Source organism: Dromaius novaehollandiae, chromosome 13, assembly GCF_036370855.1.
Source record: "Dromaius novaehollandiae isolate bDroNov1 chromosome 13, bDroNov1.hap1, whole genome shotgun sequence".
NCBI lineage: Eukaryota > Metazoa > Chordata > Aves > Casuariiformes > Dromaiidae > Dromaius > Dromaius novaehollandiae.
The window spans coordinates 2,094,123-2,114,638 of NC_088110.1; the positions used below are offsets into that span (position 1 = coordinate 2,094,123).

Sequence of the window (20,516 nt, forward strand, 5' to 3'; positions counted from 1 at the left end):
GGCCCAGTCTGAGGGAGGCCCTGGAGGGGACTGCAGGTCCCGGCTGCCCTGCCGGAGCCGAGGGCATTAGGAAAGTGGTTGACTCCGAGCGCCGCTGCGGCCCAGCGGCTGCCACCCTGGGAGGGGCTGGGCAGGGAGAGGCGGCAGCCCGGCTGCCCTGCCTTCCTCCCGGCATCCACGGTCACGGGATTAAGGACGTTAGCGGGGGCTTCCTCTGTTCCCTCTCTTTGTGGGCATACTGATGTACCCCTCCCTGGTCTTCCTCTGTATCTCCTCCGATTTGGAGGTACCTTTTTTGATACGTGGAGACTAGAACTGCACTAGAACCACACCCGAGATGCTCATACACTGGTTTTGATACAGTGGAAAATAAAGCTTTTTGTGTTGTGGCTGTCTCCCTTTCCAAAACCTCCGGACTGTGCTGAAGTCAGAGATCCACTTGGTGGATTGTGGTCGCACTGAGCCATTTTGCAGGCTTGTGCTTCCATGGTCCAGCTCTGTGAGGGGCCTTGGTGGTAGGTCCCAGGAACTGGGCTGTTGGATCAGTCCATCTCAGGACCCTTCTTTCTGTCCATAGAAAGAATGAACTGGGTTTTCCTAGGCTTAGGCTTTAGTTCAGGAGATTTTTGCCTCACTGCGAGTCTGTTGTTCAAGGAAGTTTCTTGTTACAGGCTGACTGAGAGCAGGATTCTGCCAGGCACTGTAGAGGATGACTCCTGAGACCCTAGGGAAGGCAGAGCAGTGCAGCATCCAAAGAAAAGCTCCTGCACAACCACCACGCTTGGCCTGAGGACAGCCCTTGTCCTCCTGGTGCTGGTCTTCCTCTCCCAACACTGCACAGGGGGTGAGTGGTCATCTCAGGGCAGAGCAGGGCCAGCTCCTCACCTGCTCACAACAGGCTGTGAAGAGCTGCAGAAGGCAGGAGAAGGAAACTTCAGCAGCCGTTTCCCAGGGGATGTGTCAGGCCACAGCAAGGGCCTGCTGCTCCCTAAGGGTCAGAGAGCTGGCAGCCAAGAACAACAACATGGCCAGCAGGGCAGGGGCCTCACTAGCCAAGGCCCAGTCCCACAGTGCCTGAGCAAGGTGAGCAGGGCAGGCCCAGAGATGGTAGCCAGGTTCAACCAAGAGTCCAGATCATCAGGCAAGTTGGTGGTGATGAGGCAAGTCTGAGGTCAAGCCAGGAAGTCAGCCCAAAGGTCAGGATCAGGTCCAGTGAGGGTAACCAGGATGAGAAACAGTGCAGTGATTGTCGGGCAGATCCAGTGATGAGGCAGGACTGATGTTAAGCTGGGATGTCAGACCAGGGGTTGGGGTCTGCAGCCAGACACAAACATGGCCAAACTAGAAGCCAGTACTCTTACAACATAGCTCAGGTAGGGGCTGAAGGCCCAGGGCTGAGCATAAATGAGTTTCTGGGCTCATTCTGGGTGCATGTGAGGAGGCCCCAGGTGAAGCTGTTCAGGGCCATTAAGGCCAATTAGTACATCAGAGCCCTGACAGGATGAATGTGTGGAGGCTCTTTGTGAGGATTTGTACTTGGGTGTGCATATGGACTGATTGGATCTTGGGAGCTTTCTGAAATGCAATTCAGGTTGTGCCCTCAAAGGGGGAAACCCCCAAGCCCTTGGCCCTTGACCTGGTGCCCTGGCATCACTATGTGGTTTGACAGCTGCAACACCCCTCACAACAAGGGCTGTAGGGCGCCTGGGTCAGGGCTGTTCCCCTCTTCATCAGCGTTTCCAACTTTTGCGCATGTTACAATAAAGGGAAACAAATTTCTGCCGTGGTTGTGCTGAGCTCTCTCTAGCATGACAGTCACAACTCCTGGGACAGGACCTCAGGCAGATGTTCAGGGCTTTTGCATTTTCCCAGTGCTGTACAAGGGAGTGTGGAGATGCTGAGAAAGTCCACAGCCTCTGTCCTGTGTCATATATTGTGTAATGTGTGATACAGATGTCTGACAATACAGTGCACCCAGTGCTACTAACAGCACTTGTGATTTCCTTCCCTCGTTTTTCTTTGTAGAAAAGTACATGAAGTGTTGCGTTATGTATATGAAAAAACCTATTTGAACTCATCAGCTACAGAGTTTCTGTGAGACTCCCAGGGATTGTTCCTTACCAGCAGCTGTGTAAATACACAGCACTCTCGCTGCTTAGATTTGCCTCCTTTTTCAGTCAGAGCATTATGGTTGAGAATTAGAGCAGCTCTTACCTGTCCCATCTTGCCACAGAGTCACCTCATTGTGGTGAAAGATGGGGTCCAGCTGGGAGGGACTCTGGTAGGAGAGTAGCTCTGTGGAGTCAACAGTAGAAAAAACATTAAACTTTGGTCCTTTCTGCATAGCCGTGCTAATGCCAGCAGTCTTGGAAAACTCGGAAATGCACTGTTTGCCCTGCACACAGAGGGCACTGCCTGCCAGAGTAGTCATTCCTAGTCCCTGTCTGCGCTGGGGCTGCAAACAGGTCTACAGGGGAGTGGGGGAAAGTCATACATGGAAAGGGAAGAGCTCACAGGTCTTGTTGTCACTGACTTTTCTTATCAAGCTCTTGCACTTCTCGCTGCAGGTTTGTGACTGTTTGTGGTTTTGAGGTTTGTGTTGACCCAAGGATGGCCTGGGTGGTTAAAGCCATGGAAAAACTTAGAAGAGAGAACTGAAACCTTTGGTCTGCCATCCACAGTTAGGCCCACACATCTGATGTGCTCAGATTGCAGTTAAAACTGATACTCTTATGTCCCCAGGCCAGAAAACCCAACCAGGGGTCTGGAAGTGAGGCAAGGCTTGTAACACTGACAGTAACACAGGCCTGGCAACACTTGGACAATCTTTCTGTTTCCTTCACTCTCTGAATTGTGATTTAGCAAATTATCCTAGTACCTAATTGAGCACAGAATCCAGCTTGCTTAAGGCCATCTAGATAAAGCTTGTACATAATCATGGGGCAGTACAGTTCCTGTCTCTGTCTACCTTCTGTGTCAGAAACAATTGAGGATGACTGCAGGTGCTACGCTGCTGGAGAGTTGAAGGATGTCTCCCTAAAGAGCTGGAAGTTTTCAGCCACCCAAAAAAGGATGTCCTGATCTTCCTAGTGTAAGCAAATCTTCTCCTTGGGGACCGGTGCTTATCAGGGAATAAAGGACTATTTTCATCTGTTCCCTTGGCTGCTCTTTTTACTTTATTTGGATCTCCTGACAAGACCAGATTTAATGCTGGTTTGTGTGCATGAGGCACTGTGCTAGCTTACAGCAGAGCTGAGTTGGCCCAAACCGCTTTCCAGGCTAAAATATTAGTGAGCTGGAAGACTCCAGCCGAGACCAAGAGCCACAGGCTCCATGCCTTGGTGTTTGCACTTGCGTCACAGCACCTCAAAAAGGCTTTTGCAGCAGGGCTCAGGAGAATGTAGGCACCCCCTCTCTTCCCTCTGCTTTCCTGCAGACCTGCAGTGGCTAGGAGGCCCATGCCAAGTGCAGCTCAAGGGAAGCATGGGAGCCAGTGTCTGCTCCTGGACGGAAGGGCAGGGCTGGGGGCACCCTATAGCAGAGCTGCAGACACATACCCTCAGCTCTGCAGTTCACCCAACCTTCAGTTCATTGAGGTCCAGGGATCTACCACCAGATCAGGGGTTACCCCAACATCCCCAAACTCTGTTGCCTTCTTTCTGAAACCCTCCTTCCGTCTTTGCATTTCAGTTTTTTGCACTTCAGAATTTGTTCATCATTATTTCTGTCTACATCAGCACTGGGCGCATGTGATTGGCATGAAACCAAAGGAAGTTCCATCTGAATATAAGAAAAAACTACGGTGAGGGTGACTGAGTACTGGAACAGGTTGCCCAGAGAGCTTGTGGAGTCTCCATCCTTGGAGATACTCAAAAGCTGTCTGAACTCAGTCCTGGACAGCCTGTTCTAGGTGACCCTGCTTGAGCAGGGGGGTTGGACTAGATGATCTCCAGAGGTCCCTTCCCACCTCAGCCATTCTGTGAATCAAACAGCAGACACAAGAGTTAAAATCAGGTTGATGTGAGGGAAACCAAGAAGAGAGGAAGCCTCCATAGGCAAAGGGAACTAGCTACATGTGAGCAGGGAAGCAAAGAGGAGGAGAGCTCCTAGGAGTGCAGGGAGGGCTCTGGCTCCCCGCAGCTAGGGGTGACCATTTTGCTGCAGAGAGACAGGAAAGCTCCAAATCGACTCACTACATGCATCATGGTCGCTGCGAGGCTCTGGAGAGTTCATTGAAGAAGACAGCATGATGATCCCACTGGCAACCAGCTTTCTGTCCATGCTGTTCCTCGTGTGGCCGCCCATGAGTGAGGCCCTTACGCCCTCTGCTCTAACTGTGGGTCAGGAGAGGAGACGGCTGGTAAGAGCAGATGGTGGAAGGGACAGTGCCGCTGCCCGGGGTCTAGCTGATGCTCTGGGACCATGGCTTGCTGGCAGCCAGGGTGCATTGGCTCTTGGCTCTCTTGAGCTCTGGGAATTTGCCATTGATTTGCAGGGTCTGAGGTCTGCAGCGCCTATTAGGCAACATGACCAGAGAGCCTGAACCCCCGACCGCAGGGAAGGTGAACCCTCTCCTGGGAAGGTGGAGGCTGAGATGCAGGTGCAGGCAGGCTGAGGTCAGCCCTCAGCCCTTTGCCACGTACTCACTGCCTGTGGACACTGCTATCAGGAGCTGGGGAGGCTGAGCAAGGGGTAAGCTGAGGCCTGACCAAAGCAGGTCCTTCCTGGGGGTCATTTCAAAGATGAGCAGACAGGAGAAGTTATTTCAAAGGGAAAGAAGATTTTATGCCACATCGTGTGGGACCTTCAGGGAGCAAGGCCAGGCAGCTCCATCGTCAGGGGCTGAGTTTCACGACCAGTTTGCCAACCCTCATTCTGAGGAAGGCCCCTGCCACCAACTCTGCAATGTACGTTTGTGAGCCTGAAACTGGGGACAAACGTAGGAAATACAGAGAACTGGGGATGGGATGAAACCAGGGAGGTTGTGGGGGTCTCTTAGGTATCTGTCATTCTCTAGGGCTGGCTGTTTCCTTACACCTAGCCCTCTATCCCAGCACACCCATGTTTCACTCCCTGAACGATGGAGACTGGAATAAGTGGCCTCAGCAATGCCTCCTGGTTTGGGTGCCTGAAGACCCTTCTGCCTAGGTTGCCTTAGATCCTCTCACAAGAGCAGATGTCTCCTCTCTGATCGTTTGCAGTTTTTGATCCTTCGTGATAAAAGAAATGTTCGTGCAGTGCACAACACTGGATGGCACTAATCAACATGCACCATTTTAATATTCAATATTGAAGGACACTTAGCAGCCGGATTTGGAAAAGAACATCAGCTGCTGGAGGAAAGGACAGTTATATGAGCTCTCATTTTTTATGAGCAACATGTACCAATGGAATATGTCTGCTGCAAGGTACGATCTTTTCATGCTTTTGTTTTCTCCAGAAATCTCTGACCTGATTGTGTACCAGACCTCAGGGCCGATCAGCCGGTCAGAAGGGTCGAACGTCAGCGTGGAGTGCATGTCTGAGATGCCGTCCAGGCACCTCGCTGCGCACGTGGAGTGGTACAAACAGAGCAAGCTGGTGGCAGAGGGGCAAAACAACAGCCAAACCCTGTGTATGGGAAAAGACTCTGCCAATCTCGCCTTGACTAATGTGTGTGTAGCCGACACAGGAACCTACGTGTGTGCGGTGTTGATCGCAGGAAGGAACTTGATGAGCAGAGGAAATGGCCCTCAAGTGACAGTTTTCGGTAAGTGGCACAATTTCCCACTGGGTTTTCATGGAAGTGATGAGCAGGGAGAGAAGGTTGCTACAGTGAACGCTTTCCAAAACGACCCCTTGAGTGCTACGCTCCAACACACCTTGTTCAGTCTGTACCTGACATTACTGTCCCTGCTCTGACACCAATACAGACACCGCAAGCCTGCTAAGTCCTGAGCTACTTATGTGAACAGGACTTTGGGTTCCTGAGTCACTTGCTCATTTCTGACAGTGTTTCCCCCGAATGTGTCCTTGTCTTAGGAACAGGAGGGGCCAACTCAGAAACCTCCCACCTCCATCCGCTAAACCCAGCATGCAGCAGAGGAGCTGTTTGGCCATCAGACCCAGCCCGGTCCTGCCTAACCTCTGGGTCTGTGGGCTTGGATGTATAGAAAAAGAGGGCTTCTGCTCTCTGCCCATCCAGATGCCTCTCTCCAACCACGAGGAACCCAGGAGCAGTGTGGGGTGTCTGAGGGGACTGCCGTACCCAACTACAGTGCCAGCACGGAGGTGCCAGGGAAGGGCAGCGCTGACCAGGGGCAGAGCGAGCAGGGGGCAGTCGGTGTCCCAGCGCCGGGTCTCTGCCCCAAGGCAGGGTGAGCAATAGCCCTGTGGGTCCCGCAGCAGCCTGGCCAGCGTGTGCTCAGAGTGTCTGGGAAGGAGGTTGCTGGTCTGGGAGGAGGGCTGGGAGAGACCCCTGGCCCTGCGGAAACGCTGTCCACCCTTGGTGCAGCCCAGCTCCTTGCCAGGAGCCCACCCAGCACTGCCTTCCTCCTGCCTGCAGGCGCAGTGGTGACCCACTGGCTCTGTGCTGGCCCTCGCTTGTGTCTCTGTCCTCCAGCTTGGGACCCAGAGGCACCTCAGACTGATGCCCCCGGCGAGGACACCCAGGCAGGTGAGCTCCCACGGACCTGCTGCAGGTGTGTTAGAGCCCAGCACTGCCCAAACCACCTGCAGCTGCAAACTTTGGGCAGAGGGATGTGGGCAGGAGGGGGGGCAAGGCAGCTGGGGGACCCCTTGGAGGACTTGTCTCTCACAGTGTTGTTGATGCTGCCAATGACCTTGGGAAAGAAACCCCCCAAAGAAGCAGCACCACGAGTGCCTGCAAGCCGAAGCATGTGTCACTGTGCAGTGGGACAGGAGTTAATGAATGTTTCTTTCGTCATGATGTGTCACAGGACTCAACCTCCTTTTTACGCTGTGTGTGGAGTAGTGGTTGGGGTATTTTTCTCCTTGCTAGTACTTTGTGTCATGGTGTGGCAGTGCAAAATGAACACCAAAGGTAAGGCTGAACCTGGGCTAAGCCACCATCTCCAGTGGGAGCTGGTAAGCACCTGCCCTTAGACACACAGAGCCTTGGGAAATGTTTTACCTTCACTGTCCTGTCACCTTCTGTAGCTCCCAGACCCGAGTACACAACCGTCCCTGCTTACTCGGTGGCAGGGCCAGTTTCCCCTACACTAGTGTCTCCTGCCTGTCCCAGAAGAAACCCATCCGGGAGCGAGGAGAACATTCGTCCCCCCATTTCCTCTGTCCGGTGGCTGATAAAAATGCTAGTTTATGCCACAAGCTGCAGACACAGTGCATGTGAAACAGGTCTTCCTCATTACTGCCCACGCCTCCAGAAATGGCAGGTCAAGGCTTTTCTTGAACCCCTCAAAGGCACTTCTTTAAAATCCTTGCCAGCCACTTACACTCCTCAGCAACATGCCTACGGTTGTCTGTCTTCAGAGCCAACCAGCCTCAGAACCCCTTCATCTCCTGCAATAGAGTCAACAAGACCAATGCTGTTGTTTTCTGCAGTTAAAATAATAATAAATCAACTACATTTTCTTTTTCAGGAAAACTTGAGAAGAGGGAAGTGACAGGCTCTACTAAAATGCAGCACCAGCCCAAACAGAAAGCTTCAGAAACAGCCGTGCAGTGCATGGTAGCATGGGAGGTGGCCGAGAGTGAGTGAGTTAAAAAATGTGAGCAGGGAGAGATGCCTTGCTTGTTCCCCTATAGTGGTTAAACAGGGTCTTCCGGGGTAAAAAAAAAAATACAAAAAAACAGCGCTTTTTTCTAAGCAATTAGAAAGGGAAGTTCAAGGCAAGAGCAAAGTTTGTGCTGGGCCAGGCACTATTTCCAAATATCAGGGCACTGTGAGGATGCTATGTTTTTGTCAACATACATCTCAGGAGTGCCAGGGACTTATTTACAAGTTAGGGAGCAGCTTCCTGAGAAGCCAGGCCCTCTTTGACAGTGCTTGGCCAGGGGAAAACATTTGATCCTATAGCTTGGCACGTGCAGAACTGACAGCCCAGGCTCCGCTCACCGCTCTCTTCTTCTGCAGTCTCCCCTGGCATCTGAAACCGATGAGGTGACCTGAACTTTGAGAACAAGGAGACAAAACCTGCCTCAGAAGTTGTTTATGCTGAAATAAAACCCTGGCAAAAGTGGAGGGAGGAGAATGCCAGTGCTACCTATGCAGAAGTGAGCATTTCCCATTAGGAAGAGGGCGAAAGAGGAAGATTGAAGGGACAAGTAGCATCTCACACGCCTGCCAGGTATGTTCCCTGAACACCAGGCATTTGCTCTCAAAGAGGTGCAGTCTTGGAGACCAAAGCCCTCTATTTACACCCAAATGGGTACCAATGTGAGCCTCCCTCTTTCTGCTTTACGTTGCACTGGAAGACACCAGCTCTTCAGCTGAAGAAGGGGCTCGCCTGGCCCCTTTTCCCCTTGCCTTGCTGCAGCAGGGCCAGTCAGGACAGCAGTCACACTGTGAGCACTGCCATGTCTCAGCGACTCATTTGACCGTCTCTGCTCACCGCAGGGCCATTGTAACAAGCTCCTCCACACCTCAGAAATGTCACCGGGCACCACGTGCGGCCACCCTGACGCGGGAAGCACTTACTCTCCGGATGGCACTAGGTGTGCTGAGGGAGTGGCCCTGAGGAGCTCTCCTCCCGGCGCTGAGGGACAGCTACGCTGATAAAGCCCAGGAGCAAATTTCTGGGTTTTCTCACTTCGTCCAGAGCAGGAGTCTTCTGTGAAGTGACCTGACCCTGCTCTGATGTGCTCACTCGAAGCACAAGAAATGGGTCAGGAAAACCATCGTCTGCTTCGCAGGGGTACACCGTGGGTACAGCTGTAATGATCTGTGTGGAGCTGCTCCTTATACCAAGAGTGGACATGTATCCTCACGTATATAAAGCTTTACCATAATTCATAAAAAAGAAAATAAAAGGTGTGGTTTTCACTATCACTATTTCCAGTTATATACTGACCACGGAAACCAGTGTGTCCCGGAGGAACTGCCGCAGAGCAGTGAAGCCTTTTTGGTTTCCCCCCTGTCCAGCTTCAGACCAACTACCAGTGGGAGAGCCCTGAAGCGATGGAAGCAGGGCCCATGGACACTCGTCCTCGAGGCAGGGTTCTCATTAATCCTCCCCACAGGGCAGGTATAATCAGGGTCACACACAGCCGGAAAGACACAGCTACAGAAAAGGGCTATAGAAGGGAAAAAACTAGGAAGAAAACAAATGTTTGTGGGGAGCAACCTTGTAAAAAAGACATTAGCTCCTCCTGGCCATCCACAGGACCCGGGGGAGGAGGATTGCTGGGAGGGTGCTCCAGCTTGGAAAGGGAAGGCATAAATTAAAAGCTGAGGGAGAAGTGGAGTCAAAACCTCAACAGCAGGTCCTGAAGGCACTGGAAGAGAAGCTGTTGTTTGAAGCACTCAGTATACTTTCTCCAGATGGTCTGGAGAAAGCTGAGGTAGTCACAGTCCCATTTTTGCATCCTCCTTCACACTTAAGGTTAGCCAGGATCAGATCTGTGACAGCATTTTTGACAAGGAAACAAGGGAGCAGGCCAGAACCAGGGAAGAAAAGGTTAGATAACGTTAGGGAAGTTAGACAAGTGAGCAAGACGTGAAGAAATTCACCCACAAGTGCTTAGGGGACTAAGTGAAAAAGTCTCTTAAGATCTAGCGGCCTTTTGCAAGAACATGGAAGAGGGGTGGGCGTAACATGTTAGAGGATCATCTATTTTTAAAAAGGTGAAGTGGGTGAATGCAGATCAGATCTTAAGAATTTCCATTCTCGGCGATACTAGGTATCTTTCTACTATTTCTTTCTGCTACGTTCTGTCTCTACCTACTACTCGTTACGAAGGGATGATTAAGCAAGTGTGGGAGTGCCTATCGGACGATTAGGTGATGCTAAATGCAGCTCCCCCCAAACCTGTGTTTGCCACCTCCGTATGGAGAGAGGTTCGGTCTCTTGCCTGAGCTGGAGGCTTTCCTCCCCCCCGCAAGTGCTGCTCTCTGCACAGAGGGAGCTTCGGAGCCATGCTGAAAAAGGGAAGCAAAACGTTGCCTTCCCCGATTTTTTTCCAGCGGAGTCATGCCAACAGGTATTTGGGGAGGCTGATTATCCTGCACCTGATAAGCGTCCCGCTTAGCAGCAGGCCGGCTCAGACGTCGGCCGTCGCAGCTGGAGCCCAGGGACGAGCTCCGTTGCGGCCCGTGCGGCACAGCCGCCCTTAGACACACAGAGCCTTGGGAAATGTTTTACCTTCACTGTCCTGTCACCTTCTGTAGGTGTGCGATCAGCCGGCTCCTCCGAGGGCAGGAGGCACGAAAGGGTCAAAGAAGGAAAAGGGAGGAAGGATTTGAGCGTGTACAGATGGCACGAGAAAGAGAAGAGGAGAGGACAGCACGGAAGAGAGAAAACTGCAGAGATTTAGGGAGAGAAGAGCAGAAAGAGAGAGGTGGAGGGAAGTGAAGGAGAGAAAGAGAAAGAAGAGGAGAGACCAGAAGAGGCAGGAGAAGGGGAAGAAGCTGGAGGAGAAAAACAGCTCGGGCTAAGGAGACCCCTGACTATCTTAGCTGCAAGGAAAACAGCAGTTTAGTGGGGTGATCAGTCATATTTCTGCTGACGAGTTCCTTTCACCTTAATACCTATGAAGTTCTCGGAGCCACGAAAAGAGGTTTATTCCATGCTTCTCATGGGAACTGCCCGGTTCATGTACCTTCCCATCCAGCAATGCAGCTGGTTCTCGTTCAAGGGAGCCGGGGACCTGTTCTTATTTCTTTGAGAAGGGTCAAGTAATGGGCAAAGACCCTGAGAAAAGCTTCTTGTCCTTAGCGGTGATCAGACTCCCTAGGGGATGCAGGAGCGATAGCAGACAGCCTCCCTGCTAGGAGGAATGACTGAGCCGCCCGTCCAAGACATCCTTCCGCAACACTCAAGTGGAAAGCAATGCATGGTGCTTTTCCCAGCAGGACAGGCAGCTTGTCCGACTCGGGGAAAGGAAAGCCGGCGCGCACACGAAGCGCGGGACCCCCCCAGCCGCTGCTGCCTCCCCAGCGCCAAGCTGCTCTATCCCCTGCCATCCAGGAGACCCTAAGAGAGGCAGAAGAAGCAGGGAGAAAAATGCTGTTACTCTCCCCTGTCAAGGGAAGAATGAAAGATCTAGCTGCTCACCTCACTTAAGTAATATCTGGTCAAAGAGAGAGGAGCTGCATCGTGTGGGCATGGGGGAGGATGAGGGGAACTGCCATTAACAGCAGGTGCACGTCCCCATCTCCCCTATATATATATATCTATCTATCTATATTTATATATCTGTAGTTTTTTTGGCTGATGTCGAATGCTAGGGAGTGTGTTTCTGGCTTGTGGCCTGCCAAGCGTTCAGGTGGAGCCCTGTTTCTCAGGAGGAAGAGGAAGAGCCGTCCCTGCAGCCTCGAAGGGCCCAACGTTGCCCTCGGCCGCGGGGACAAGGGCTGCTGGCCCTGCCGGGGACCGGGCGCCTCTCCCCCGGCCGCAGCGAGCTGGGCACGGCCGCTGCCACCAGCCGGGTTCTCGGGCTGCTCCTGGCGGTGGGGGAAAGCAGAGATGACGGGTGCGGGACGGCGGCAGGGCTCACAGCTGGCTGCCGGGTCACCCATCCCCGCAGCCACCTGGGTCTTGTGCGGGGGGAACCCAAGCCCCGCATGGGCACTCGGGAGGGGCCGCGGGGCGGGGGGGGGGTCTGCACCCTGCTTCTGCGTAGCAGTCAGTGAGGAAGAGCGAGGACAAGCGCAGCCCCATGGTGGCATCTGCGTGGCCCCTTTCCAGCCTCTGCCCAGGAGGTGTGGGGCCACGAGCCAGCGCTCCTGGCCCCAAAACGCAGCTGCCTCTGGTGGGGGGGGGGCTGCAGCAGCCCCAGCCCCGTCCGGCACAGGCAGCCCCAGGGGGAAAAGCAGGGCTGCATTGGCCGGGAATCGAACCCGGGCCTCCCGCGTGGCAGGCGAGAATTCTCCCACTGAACCACCAATGCTGCATGGGGGCTGCCCCACGGATGCCCCATGGCCCCAGACACCCCTGGGTGCCAGGCGCTGCAGAAGAAACAAGGGCAGGAAAAGGCCTGAGCCAGCGGTGCAGCTTCCGTGACAAAGGCGACCTCTGGGCACCGCCTACCCCTGTGGTGCTGCGACTGGGAGCCGGGGGGCAGTGGGGCTGGCACCACCAGTGGGGACCTCCCCAAGGAGAAGGAGCCAAAGAGCCAGCTCTGGTTGAGGAGCTCAAGCCACGAGAACACCAGTTTGTGCTGCCTCAGATGTGGTGGCCATGAAGGAAGTTGTCAGTAGGCTCCAGAGTTAACAATGCATCACAAGGGCCTAAACTAAGCTTGCGCTCCCCCGCAACGGGTAGGAGAACCTGCCGGAAGGGAAACACCAACCGTACCAACACTTGGGGCTGTGGCAGGGGGCAAAACTGCGGCAAAGCAGCACGCCCAGCTCCTAAGCACAGCTGCCCCTGGGGCAGCCCCAGCCCCAGCCAGGGCACCCGCCAGCCGCGGGGCTGCAGCAGGAGGTGGCGGCAGGCGCAGGCAAGGCTGGGGGCGAGGGGTGGAAAAGCAGGGCTGCATTGGCCGGGAATCGAACCCGGGCCTCCCGCGTGGCAGGCGAGAATTCTCCCACTGAACCACCAATGCTGTGTGGGGGCTGCCCCATGGCTGCCCCATGGCCCCAGACACCCCTGGGTGCCAGGCGCTGCAGAAGAAACAAGGGCAGGAAAAGGCCTGGCTTCTCTGACAAAGGCGACCTCTGGGTGCTGCATACCCCTGTGGTGCTGGGACAGGGAGCTGGGGGGCAGTGGGGCTGGCACTGAGGGTGGGGATGAATCCCCCAAGGAGAAGGAGCCAAAGAGCCTGCTCTGACCGCGGGGGCTCAAGCCACGAGAACACCAGTTTGTGCTGCCTCAGATGTGGTGGCCATGGAGTTGTCAGTAGGCTCCAGAGTTAACAGTGCATCGCGAGGGCCCCAGCTAAGCTCGTGCTCCCCCGCAACAGGTAGGAGAACCTGCCGGAAGGGAAACACCAACCGTACCAACACTTGGGGCTGTGGCAGGGGGCAAAACTGCAGCAAAGCAGCACGCCCAGCTCCCAAGCACAGCTGCCCCTGGGGCAGCCCCGGCCCCAGCCAGGGCACCCGCCAGCCGCGGGGCTGCAGCAGGAGGTGGCGGCAGGCGCAGGCGAGGCCGGGGGCGAGGGGCGGAAAAGCAGGGCTGCATTGGCCGGGAATCGAACCCGGGCCTCCCGCGTGGCGGGCGAGAATTCTCCCACTGAACCACCAATGCCGGATGCGGGCGCTCCCCGGCTGCCCCCCCCCACCGGGCCCCTCCCATTCCCCCGCTGGCCCCGGCCCCGCGCCCCCCCCACCCGCCCGCGCCCCTCGCTGCCCCCGAGCCGGGCTCCCCCCGGCCCCGCCCCGGGCAGAGCCGCTGCCACCGGCCCGCGCCTGCGGCGGCACCAGGCGGCAGCGCCCACCGGGCCGGGCCGGGCCGGGCCGAGGGTGGCGGCAGGGCCGGGGGCTGCGCAGGCGCCGGCCGGCAGCGCAGGGCAGCGCGTGGCGCCGGGGGGCAGCGAGGGGCGCTGGCCCCGCCCGAGGGGCGCCCAGGTGGGGGGGGCGGGGCCCATGGGGCAGCCCCCGCATCCGGCATTGGTGGTTCAGTGGGAGAATTCTCGCCCGCCACGCGGGAGGCCCGGGTTCGATTCCCGGCCAATGCAGCCCTGCTTTTCTGCCCCTTGCCCCCTCCCCACCCCCCGCTGTCCCCGGCCTTGCCTGCGCCTGCCGCCACCTCCTGCTGCAGCCCCGCGGCTGGCGGGCGCCCCAGCCGGGGTAGGACCGGGGCTGGGGCTGGGGCTGGGGCTGCCCCCAGGGGTAGCTGTTGCTTGGGAGCTGGGGGCACTGCTTTGACATGGTTTTGCCTCCTGCCACAGACCCCAAGCATTGAGGTGGTTGGTGTTTCCCTTCCGGCAGGTTCTCCTACCTGTTGTGGGGGTGCATGAGCTTAGCTGAGGTCCTTGTGATGCACTGTTAACTCTGGAGCCTACTGACAACTTCCTTCATGGCCACCACATCTGAGGCAGCACAAACTGGTGTTCTCGTGGCTTGAGCCCCTACAGTCAGAGCAGGCTCTTTGGCTTTCTCCTTGGGGGGGATCCCCACCATCAGTGCCAGCCCCACTTTCCCCCAGCTCCCTGTCCCAGCACCGCAGGGGTATGCGGCACCCAGAGGTCGGCCTTGTCAGAGAAGCTGCACCGCCGGCTCAGGCCTTTTCCTGCCCTTGTTTCTTCTGCTGCAAAAGTCCCTGATGAGCTGGAAAAGGGGCCAAGCCAGGCTCCAGTAGCTGACGGGGGACGGGAGGGCAGGACTCGCCACGCGGCGCCCACGAGGCGCTGGAGTCGGTCACCCTGGGCTGTTCCGGTTCCCCTGGACCCAGCCTGGGCAGCAGCAAAGTGCCGGCAGGGCTGCATGGCCGGGAGGGAGGGCAGACCCGTGCCTGCCCTGCTCGGGGGCAGCACCCAGCACCCAGGGGTGCACAGGGGCCATGGGGCAGCTGTGGGGCAGCCCCCACACAGCATTGGTGGTTCAGTGGGAGAATTCTCGCCTGCCACGTGGGAGGCCCGGGTTTGATTCCCGGCCAATGCAGCACTGCTGCTGTCCCTGCAGCAGCCCCTTCCCCTCTGCCTGGCACAGCTGGGGCTGCCCCTGCTGCAGCCCCCACAGCCACCACTGCCTGGGGGGCTGGGCAGGCCTGGAGCTGGGGCTGCTGCCACCCTCCCTGGGGCAGCTGTGTTTTGGAGCCGGGAGCGATGGCTCGTGGCCCCCTGTGCCCCAGCAGGAGCCCGGGCGCTGGTGGAGCTGGTCTATCCCTTCAGGACACTGGTGCCACCCCCAGCAGCAAGTGGGCTCTGCCCAGGCCACTGGACATGGCAGGAACTCTGGAGCCTAATGACCACCTTCCTGTGGCAGGGCCGTTGCAGGCAGCAGAAACAGCCACTCTTGCGTCCGAGCCCTCAGCTTTGAACCCATCTGGTTGGGTCTTTGTCCCCGGTGTCTCCCGGGCAGCAGTGACCAGGACGCTGCCCCCAGCTGCCCTGTCCTGGAGCCACAGGGCTGTTTGGCACCCAGAGGTCGACTCTGTCATGGAAACAGCAGTTCTAGGTTGGGCCTTTCCCTTGCCGTGCGGCTCCTCCTGAGCTGAGGCTGGAAAGGGGCCAACGCAAGGGGCTACACAGATGCCACTGTGGGGCTTGGACATGAGAGAAGCCGTTTCTGCTGCCTGCAACAGCCCTGCCACAGGAAGGTGGTCATTAGGCTCCAGAGTTCATGTCCAGTGGCCCGGGCAGAGCCCATTCACTGCTGGGGGGGGGAGGGGGCAGCAGCGGCCTGAAGGAACAGGCCAGCTCCACCAGCGCCCGGGCTCCCGCTGCAGCACAAGGGGCCACGAGCCAGCAGCGCTCCTGGACCCAAAATGCAGCTGCCCCGGGGGGGGGGGGGGGGGGGGGGAAGGCAGCAGCAGCCGCCCCAGCCCAGGCAGCCGCGGGGCTGCAGCACGCAGGGGCAGCCCCGGCTGTGCGGTGCCAGGCAGAGGGGCAGGGGCTGCTGCGGGGGGAAAAGCAGGGCTGCATTGGCCGGGAATCGAACCCGGGGCTCCCGCGTGGCGGGCGAGAATTCTCCCACTGAACCACCAATGCCGGATGCGGGGGCTGCCCCATGGGCCCCGCCCCCCCCCACCTGGGCGCCCCTCGGGCGGGGCCAGCGCCCCTCGCTGCCCCCCGGCGCCACGCGCTGCCCTGCGCTGCCGGCCGGCGCCTGCGCAGCCCCCGGCCCTGCCGCCACCCTCGGCCCGGCCCGGCCCGGTGGGCGCTGCCGCCTGGTGCCGCCGCAGGCGCGGGCCGGTGGCAGCGGCTCTGCCCGGGGCGGGGCCGGGGGGAGCCCGGCTCGGGGGCAGCGAGGGGCGCGGGCGGGTGGGGGGGGCGCGGGGCCGGGGCCAGCGGGGGAATGGGAGGGGCCCGGTGGGGGGGGGGCAGCCGGGGAGCGCCCGCATCCGGCATTGGTGGTTCAGTGGGAGAATTCTCGCCCGCCACGCGGGAGGCCCGGGTTCGATTCCCGGCCAATGCAGCCCTGCTTTTCCCCCCTCGCCCCCGGCCTCGCCTGCGCCTGCCGCCACCTCCTGCTGCAGCCCCGCGGCTGGCGGGTGCCCTGGCTGGGGCCGGGGCTGCCCCAGGGGTAGCTGTGCTTGGGAGCTGGGCGTGCTGCTTTGCTGCAGTTTTGCCCCCTGCCACAGCCCCAAGTGTTGGTACGGTTGGTGTTTCCCTTGCGACAGGTTCTCCTACCTGTTGTGGGGGTGCACGAGCTTAGCTGGGGCCCTCGCGATGCACTGTTAACTCTGGAGCCTACTGACAACTCCCTTCATGGCCACCACATCTGAGGCAGCACAAACTGGTGTTCTCGTGGCTTGAGCCCCCGCGGTCAGAGCAGGCTCTTTGGCTCCTTCTCCTTGGGGGATTCATCCCCACCCTCAGTGCCAGCCCCACTTTCCCCCAGCTCCCTGTCCCAGCACCACAGGGGTATGCGGCACCCAGAGGTCGCCTTTGTCAGAGAAGCTGCACCGCTGGCTCAGGCCTTTTCCTGCCCTTGTTTCTTCTGCAGCGCCTGGCACCCAGGGGTGTCCGGGGCCATGGGGCAGCCATGGGGCAGCCCCCACGCAGCATTGGTGGTTCAGTGGGAGAATTCTCGCCTGCCACGCGGGAGGCCCGGGTTCGATTCCCGGCCAATGCAGCCCTGCTTTTCCACCCCTCGCCGCCAGCCTTGCCTGCGCCTGCCGCCACCTCCTGCTGCAGCCCCGCGGCTGGCGGGTGCCCTGGCTGGGGCTGGGGCTGCCCCAGGGGCAGCTGTGCTTGGGAGCTGGGCATGCTGCTTTGCTGCAGTTTTGCCCCCTGCTGTAGCCCCAAGTATTGAGGCAGTTGGTGTTTCCCTTGCGGCAGGTTCTCCTACCCGTTGCGGGGGAGCGCGAACTTAGTTTAGGCCCTTGTGATGCATTGTTAACTCTGGAGCCTACTGACAACTCCCTTCATGGCCACCACATCTGAGGCAGCACAAACTGGTGTTCTCGTGGCTTGAGCCCCCTCAACCAGAGCTGGCTCTTTGGCTCCTTCTCCTTGGGGAGGTCCCCACTGGTGGTGCCAGCCCCACTGCCCCCCAGCTCCCTGTCTCAGCACCGCAGGGGTAGGCGGCACCCAGAGGTCGCCTTTGTCAGAGAAGCTGCACCGCTGGCTCAGGCCTTTCCCTCCCCTTGTTTCTTCTGCAGCGCCTGGCACCCAGGGGTGTCTGGGGCTGTGGGGCAGCCCCCACGCAGCATTGGTGGTTCAGTGGGAGAATTCTCGCCTGCCACGCGGGAGGCCCGGGTTCGATTCCCGGCCAATGCAGCCCTGCTTTTCCCCCTGGGGCCCCCACAGCAGCCCCTGCCCACAGCTGATCATGCTCCCCCCTAAAACATATTCCTGAATGAGAAGAGGTGCAAACAGCATCCACAACTTGGGGGCCGCTGAGGTTCTTGGCTTTGTCCCAGTCTGGCTGCAGAGAGCTCTGGTCCTGGCAGCAATGAGCTTCCAGTAGTCTCAGCTCTGTCCTTTACTGGTTTTCATTGGGGAACATTTAAACAGCCTCCCTGACTACATAAATTCCTTCTCTTTGTAAATTAGGCCATTTTTCTTGGCACTGAGAAAACCCTCAGGAGGACCAGTTCTGCTGAAATTATTGCGGGGGGAAAAGACACGGTGGGAGGTGAAACCAAAACCACAAAGGTGATGGGATTTCCTAGGTGACGTGACAGGCTTTGCAGAGCCGGGGAAGCCGGCAGTGAAGAGGACCCGGCGTGCTGGAGCGCAGCCGCTGGAGGGAGACAGCAGAGCAGGGATGCCATCAAAGAAACCTGAAACATGATCGTGCCTTGAACTACCCTCTCTAGAGTGAACCAGGTGGAGAGAAAGGCATCCACTCCTCTGCAACAGGTCCTCTCAAGGACGTGTATAACTCCACTTTATTATTACAACATTGCATTTATTGGGTGAGATGTCTTTCTGAGTTTCTGCAGCTGGAGGAAACCCCAGGTCTTGGCTGTTTGTGCTGCGCAATTGGAAATAGCAGGAGGGTGAGGATCAGCGTGGGGAAATTCATGTGATGGTCCTGGTCCAAAACCCTCGGTCCCACTCCCTTTCCCTCCTCTCACACATCTGTATGTTACAGAGGCAGCCCCCAAATCCCATCCAGATGTGGGTGCGATCTCCCAGGCTTTCCTCACCCCTCACGCTGAGCAGAGCTGTGCGGCCCTCGTGCTCGCCCGGTGCCCGATTTTACCGCTCCAGCCTCCATCCATGCCCAGCGTGCGGCATGTAACGCGGTGGGCTGCACCAGACCTGCTGGGAAGGACGCTGCTTGACGGTGAAAGGGAGTCGCCCTGCCCCAAAACAACCAGCCCGGCTTTTAGACGAGATACCTGTCTCTTAATGCAGAACTTGAGGAAAGTGTGGAACAAGTCCATAGCTGGACTGATTGAAGACAGGCAATGCATTCCCGTGGCTTAACTCAGTAATTTGTTGATATTGAGATCTCGATTTGCTACCAGTGTGTGGCAAAAATTAATAGTTTTCCAATGAATAATGCATTTTCACAGTGCAAGAAGGATTCTGCTAACTATAAATACGCAAAGCAATGAGCATTCACCTTATGGTTCTCCATTCATAAATCAGGGAGAAACACTAATTTGCCCTCGTTCCTGGATAACAGTAGCAATTATTCATCTGAGAAAAGACAGCAAACACCAGTTAAAGACCACGCAGTTTTTGAGAGAAGGGTGCTGCTTGGGTCAATGCTTAATTCACCGGCTGTTTTCGCCTCTCCTTGGAGCAATGGCAGGAGGGCTTGTGCTGCCCCAAGCGCTCCCACGCCGCTGGCAGGGCTTGGCCCCTGCCCCAGCAGCCGCCGTGGTGCTGGGGAGCCGGGACCACCCTCTGCACCGAGGTCTTCAGCATCCCCCAGGGATACGGAGGGGCTTCCCCGGCCACGTTTCCCACGTGCTGGCAGCTCTCGGCAGGCACAACAGGCTCTTCATTTCCGCTACTGCTCCCTGCCCTGGCTGGGTTTAATTGAGAATAAAATATACGGGGGTAGCAGGAAGAAGTGCCTTCGACTTCCTAACTGCAACTCCCTTTGGTGAGCTGGGTTAGAAGTGTTAATCTACCCAGAGTGGGGTCATTGTCAATATGCGACAAAATGTATTAACCTTTTCTAACCCCAGCTCCCAGCTATCTGCAGTGACACAGAGATGTTGGCCTGGCCGGGATGGCCCAGGCTCCAGAGTCAGCCCTATCTAGTAAGGCCACAGGGGGACTGGCTCACACCAGCCACCACCCCAGGCAGCGGTGAGGAGGAGAAATCTGGTCCACATGCTTGGAAAAAAAAACACCTCAGCAAAGACTAATATGGTCCTAAGATAGAGAGGGCAACTGGCAGCCCAGGGGCTGGATCAGGCCTGCAAGGCAGGTTTTCTCAGTCCTCGGGACGGGATATTTCTTCCTTGCCAACTCCTTTCTGTGCCCATCCGTGGGCCTCCCCGCAGCCTTCCCGGCTGCAAGTGAAGGAGGACTCAGCCTCAGGTCACTCAGTCCCCGCAGACAAGCCCTACCACCTCTGACGCACGGTGGGTGGCTGGAGATCAGGACTAGGACGGGAGGACAAGTGTGCTTGGGGCTCGTAGCAGACACTGACCAGCAAACAAAGGGGGCTAAAAGGATAAACATTCATCAAACCCAGCTTGATAGCAGCATATTCCCACCTGGATGAAGTTCCACTGCCAAACTCTGTCCCCACTGGAGGGCCTCTTACACAGCAAGAGCAGCAAGTAACATTATTTAAAGAGGAAAACAAGATTATACAGCCTAAACCATGATTAACTGCACTCAACAGTATCTGAAAGTGCTCCCAGCTTGTTTAAATTCCAGTCTGGTGAATTGTCATAAAACAAAAGCCTCTGCCGCTTCCTCCCTCCTTTATCTTATTTGCTCCTGAAGGGAAAGCAGAACTCAGCTTAAGGACTACCTTTATCTAGGACTTCTCACACGGAAACATCCAGCTCATTTAACGCAGGCACTGAGCAATTCCGTCTCCAGAAAGGGCACTGCCCTCCTACTGCTCCAGGAGACACAGCATTTCAAAGGACTTCAGCTCCCAAACTTTGGGGCCAAGAGACCACTGCGAACTGACACTGCTACCCAGGACCACCAGTTTAGCCACACTGAACTAGCAAATGCCTTAATGTCTCTGCTTTAACATGCTTCCACAGACCAACTGGCTGCCATGGCCTTGGAGACAGGCTGTGGTCTGCTGAGCAATGCAGAAGTCTCCACCACTGAAAGTGTCTTTGTCCCAACCTCAA

General features: G+C 57.2%; 9 non-coding genes across 9 annotated transcripts; 5 read left to right on the forward strand and 4 right to left on the reverse strand.

Annotated features, from left to right (window-relative positions):
* Window positions 1–11,998: 11,998 nt before the first annotated feature.
* On the reverse strand, window positions 11,999–12,069 carry TRNAG-GCC (transfer RNA glycine (anticodon GCC)). Its single transcript has one exon. It is a non-coding gene; the product is annotated as a tRNA-Gly (tRNA).
* Window positions 12,070–12,655: 586 nt separating this feature from the next.
* On the reverse strand, window positions 12,656–12,726 carry TRNAG-GCC (transfer RNA glycine (anticodon GCC)). The gene has a single exon. It is a non-coding gene; the product is annotated as a tRNA-Gly (tRNA).
* Window positions 12,727–13,299: 573 nt separating this feature from the next.
* Window positions 13,300–13,370, reverse strand: TRNAG-GCC (transfer RNA glycine (anticodon GCC)). Its single transcript has one exon. It is a non-coding gene; the product is annotated as a tRNA-Gly (tRNA).
* A 359-nt stretch (window positions 13,371–13,729) lies between these two features.
* Window positions 13,730–13,800, forward strand: TRNAG-GCC (transfer RNA glycine (anticodon GCC)). The gene has a single exon. It is a non-coding gene; the product is annotated as a tRNA-Gly (tRNA).
* Window positions 13,801–14,654: 854 nt separating this feature from the next.
* Window positions 14,655–14,725, forward strand: TRNAG-GCC (transfer RNA glycine (anticodon GCC)). Its single transcript has one exon. It is a non-coding gene; the product is annotated as a tRNA-Gly (tRNA).
* Window positions 14,726–15,703: 978 nt separating this feature from the next.
* On the reverse strand, window positions 15,704–15,774 carry TRNAG-GCC (transfer RNA glycine (anticodon GCC)). The gene has a single exon. It is a non-coding gene; the product is annotated as a tRNA-Gly (tRNA).
* A 356-nt stretch (window positions 15,775–16,130) lies between these two features.
* On the forward strand, window positions 16,131–16,201 carry TRNAG-GCC (transfer RNA glycine (anticodon GCC)). Its single transcript has one exon. It is a non-coding gene; the product is annotated as a tRNA-Gly (tRNA).
* A 589-nt stretch (window positions 16,202–16,790) lies between these two features.
* Window positions 16,791–16,861, forward strand: TRNAG-GCC (transfer RNA glycine (anticodon GCC)). The gene has a single exon. It is a non-coding gene; the product is annotated as a tRNA-Gly (tRNA).
* Window positions 16,862–17,437: 576 nt separating this feature from the next.
* TRNAG-GCC (transfer RNA glycine (anticodon GCC)) lies at window positions 17,438–17,508 on the forward strand. Its single transcript has one exon. It is a non-coding gene; the product is annotated as a tRNA-Gly (tRNA).
* Window positions 17,509–20,516: the final 3,008 nt, after the last annotated feature.